This window comes from Peromyscus maniculatus, chromosome 14 (assembly GCF_049852395.1).
Source record: "Peromyscus maniculatus bairdii isolate BWxNUB_F1_BW_parent chromosome 14, HU_Pman_BW_mat_3.1, whole genome shotgun sequence".
In the NCBI taxonomy this organism is placed as follows: Eukaryota; Metazoa; Chordata; class Mammalia; order Rodentia; family Cricetidae; genus Peromyscus; species Peromyscus maniculatus.
In genome coordinates, this window is record NC_134865.1 from 90,366,385 (window position 1) to 90,370,822 (window position 4,438).

Here is a 4,438-nt window from a genome sequence, read left to right on the forward strand (position 1 = left end):
GACAGAGACAGACAGACAGACAGACAGACAGACAGACACACACACACACACACACACACACACACACAATCTGTCTTCAATCATCCTGCTGGCAGGTGGTGAGGGCAACAGTCAACCTGGCCTTTCTCCTCCAACCCTGCACACAGACCACTAGTCTGAAGCATCATGTCTCTTAGTAGGTTACAGTGGAACTCTCTTTGAGATGGAACTGTTCTGTTTGCCAGGCTTGAGCTTGGGCTCATTGCTGCTCCCATTTCTGAGGGAAACCAGGTTCCTATTAGCCAGGAGGAGGATAGCAGTTTCAGACTCTTGTGGAGACTTTTTGGGGAGGAGCAAGGGAGCCACTTACTCCAGATAGCGAACCAATGACAGATCAAAGTAATGAGTCTGCCAAGGCCCAGTGAGGTGGGAGTTACTTACCGTAAAGCGTGGGTAGGGACTACTTCCAGGGGCATGGGTGACTTTAAGGCAGCTGCATCGCTGAAGTCCCGCTGCACAAAGATCGTAACCCGGGAAACCTGTAACCCTGGAGCTTTCTGCAGGACTTGCAGGGAGCTGCACAGGTCACGGAGCCTCTTCTAGGCAGTTCTGTCTCCTCTCTTCTCCCTAGCTACTGCTGACTGCTTTGACAACCTTGGGGAGCCGCAGTATCTTTCCAGTTTTCGACTCTCTGTACTTGAGAGGTTTGCTTACTTCCTGTATCTCAGGAGCCTGCCTCCTCCTTCAGAGGGGGAGAGCCTCAGTATAGAGGCACTGCTGCCCCAACTCAAGTGTCCCCAGGCAGAAACGGGAGAAAAACCAGAGCTTGGGATAGAGCTCGGTGAAATCGTACTAGTCAATCCCTGAGCACAGGTCCAGTGCATATGAAACCACTGAATACATTTTAGAGTAATGTCATCATCCATGAGAGTTAAATTAGAGATTTGCCAACTCTCATAGTTCCCTGAAATACTCAAGTCTAGAAAAGAGATTAATGAGGTGGTTTGGGTGGTGTCTAAGATTAGCTACTCATCTCCATCTAGATTTAGATGAATTCCGTTTGGAATATAAGTACAACATGACTTTTGGAGAGACACCCTGCATTTCACCTCTGATAGCCATGCCAGGCTCCCCTCTGCCTCCCTGTCCCTTCCTGCTCTCTCATTAAGGGGTGATCCCTCTCCATCCATCTTTCCATCTCAGTTCTTGAAGATCACCCAAGTTGTGCGTTAATCTCCCTGCCACCATTTTGGTTGACTGGAACCTTTTACTTCAATGTTTATAGCACTGAAGATGTGGTAACAAAGACTTAAAATACAGCAGTTGAAGTAGCTGTGGGATTTCCAGGTGTTGTACTCCAATAAGGAGATGTTACCATCCTCAGTGTATGGCTTCTCTCTTTTGGTCCAGAGTGGTTGCTCTACCACCATCATCCAGAGAGTCGGGAGAAGGACCAGGATGACAGGAATTACTTCTAGACTTTAATAAGTGAAGCATATATTCCATCAGTCACTCACATCCAATTGGTCCCATGGCCATAGCTATTTGCAAAGGAGCATGGGAAATGCAGGCTTTAGCTAGGTAACTAGTTGGTATGGAGGAGGGAATGGATTTCTGGGAAAATGCCAGCTTCAGGTGGAAAGTATAAAAGCTGGCCACCCGTATCAAATTCCACCTCTGTTAGGTAAAAGGCAGAACAGTGAAACAAACAGTTCTCGTTCCCACTAGGCACATATGACTTTAGAGTGGGCATATGTGTACTTATCCTGTGACCTGGTGGCACTCTAAGATTCGTAGCACAGGGACCATATATACAAGGCTTTGTTTAGTAACCCTGTTGAAGTACTCCACACAGTACCTACCTCCAGAGCTCAGTCAGTACCACCAACACAAGAGTGCCTAGGCTTGTGTTCCTCCCTTGTTGTGAACATCTCCTTAAGAGGGAAGAGCCACTAATCAGCCTTGGCCCTCAGTAGTGAGCAGGTCCTGTTTATCCGTGTTGACATCTGTATGTGTTTGCTTGGTTGTTCTTCTATGTGTGTCTCTCGGGGGAAGGAGCAGGCAAGTCAAGCACTTCTGGCCCAAGATTCACCATCCAGTGCAGTTCCTACTGAGGGTGACCAGGTACTTGGTAGATATCATCTTAGTCTCTTATCTGCTTCTTGTGAAATACTACTTTGTCTAAGTGTGTGGTTTCCTAGCTTCATTGTAGTCTCATCTATAGACATGTAGACCCTATAACAGACAAGATTTTCTTTGGTGACATGTAGTCATCATATGAACACCTGTTGTGTGACACTATTCCAGGGAGATGTGAGCAAACATGTACTCACTGCAAATAGGAAACTGGTGACAGACCAAAGTTAAAACACAGTGCAAACAATGACGTCGCTGGGGATATACAAAGGAGGAAAGGTTACTTATAGAAGAATAAACAACCCGACAGGGCTGCATCACCCGGAACAAAGAGCAAGATTGGGCCTGGCAAGGGCTTTTGAGACCTCAAAGCCCACCCCCATGTGATGACTCGTACAATTTGGAACCTTGGAGCACTCTGAGTGACCCGCAGGCTTGTCCACAGGTTAGGTGATTTCTCCAGGCAGCTTGTTTCTCTGAGTCTCCACAATAGTCCTTATTACTTGCATGACCTTGGAGAGGGAGGGACCTTGTGCATTTGGTCAGTTCCAGGGACATCCTGAGATTTATGAGTTGTTTTCCTCCTGAATCTTAAGGAACCTCTCTCTAAGGAGCTTCCGAAGGACAGGGTGTTTTATCTTGGAGGATGTTGCTGCACTACAGGTGGCAGCGGTAGTCACATAGGAAGAGCAAAGACAAACTGTCCCAGAAATATTCAGTTTTTGAAAGGAACATTACTTGATCAGGAAAAAAAACTATAGCTATGGTCAGATAAATAGCTCTGGATAGGGATTCCTAAACTTGACTGAATATTAGATTCTCTAAAGAGCTTTAAAAAAAAACACCACTTTAACAATTACAGTAATAGACAGAACTATAGTTCCCAAAGACATCACATACTAATCCCATGAGTATGCTCCTTTAGGATCTGTGTTGGGTACTTTCCTCCTTGTTAGGATGAAATACCCATCAAGGAAGAACTTAAGATGGGGGTTGGTTTTGATGTGCAATTAAAGAAGATACAGACTCCATATGGCTGGGGGGGGGGTGTTGAGGCAAGAGCAGGGGTGGTTGATCCTTGTCTCCCTCTGTAATCAAGAAAGAGAGCAAATAAGACATGGAACGAGGTTATCAAACCTCAAAGCTTGCTTCTAGTGAGGCCCCACCTCCCAGTGGGGTTCCATAACCTTCCAAAACAATGCCACCAGCTAAGGAGCAAGTATTCAAATATATGAGCCTATGAGGGACATTCTATATTCAAATCACAGAGTTTTGCAGATGTCACCAAGGATTGTTAAATGGGAAGTATGTATCTATTGGACTAACTTTAGGAATCCCAGGTAATCAACAAGATTCTAATCAGAGTAAGATGGACAGGTGGACAAGGATGAGGAAGTGGAAGCAGAGGCTCACTGATATGGAATCAAGAGGCAAGGGATATAAGCAGCTTCTAGAAGTCAGAAAATCAAGGAGACTGATTCTCCTGCAGAATCTGTAGAAGGAATCCATTCATGGTTGCTGGTTGTTTAAAAACAAGTTTTACTATGTGTATTTTACGTTCATGTGATGTTACTGGCTGCAAACTGATAATAAAATGGTTATATAGTAAAATAAATTCATGTATCTATTCCTCACATATAACCTATTTATGTAAATTGCCTACTCATATTTTTATTTCCGACCTTCAGAATTGTAAGATAAAAAATAAGACACTAAGTACATCACTTACAGCAGCAGCGTGAGGAAACTAAAGCATACATTCTTGTTAGATTCCAGTTCACCGTGTAACAAGTCACTCAACAAAGTGAGACAAAAGTGAATAGGAAAAAGACTCACTTTCTCCATTCCGTTTTCCCCTAAGCCCACCTGCAAGAAGAAACAGTTCTAACAATCTGGAACTTATCCTCTCACAGCTTTCTTATAGTGAACGGTTACACACACACACACACACACACACACACACACACACACACACACACACAGAGGCAGGCAGTTTACAGAATTTTTGTTATTGTTAATACAAAACGGACTCATGACTGCACATGCCCTTCCTTGTGTACCAGTGTCACGTTTCTAGAGACCTCCTTTACTCCTGCAGACAGCTGCTGAAAACCGCAGGAGGAGTAAGGTGGTTTTCTTCTCCTTCTTCTTTGGTATTTTTCACAGTTCTTTTACTATTAATGTAGCTCCAGTTGTTTTGGGTCTTTTATTACCGTGAACAATGTTGTCAACACCTAGAGTACTAAGTGGACAACTGGAGTTTCTTTTTAAAACATCTATCTATCTATCTATCTATCTATCTATCTATCTATCTATCTATCTA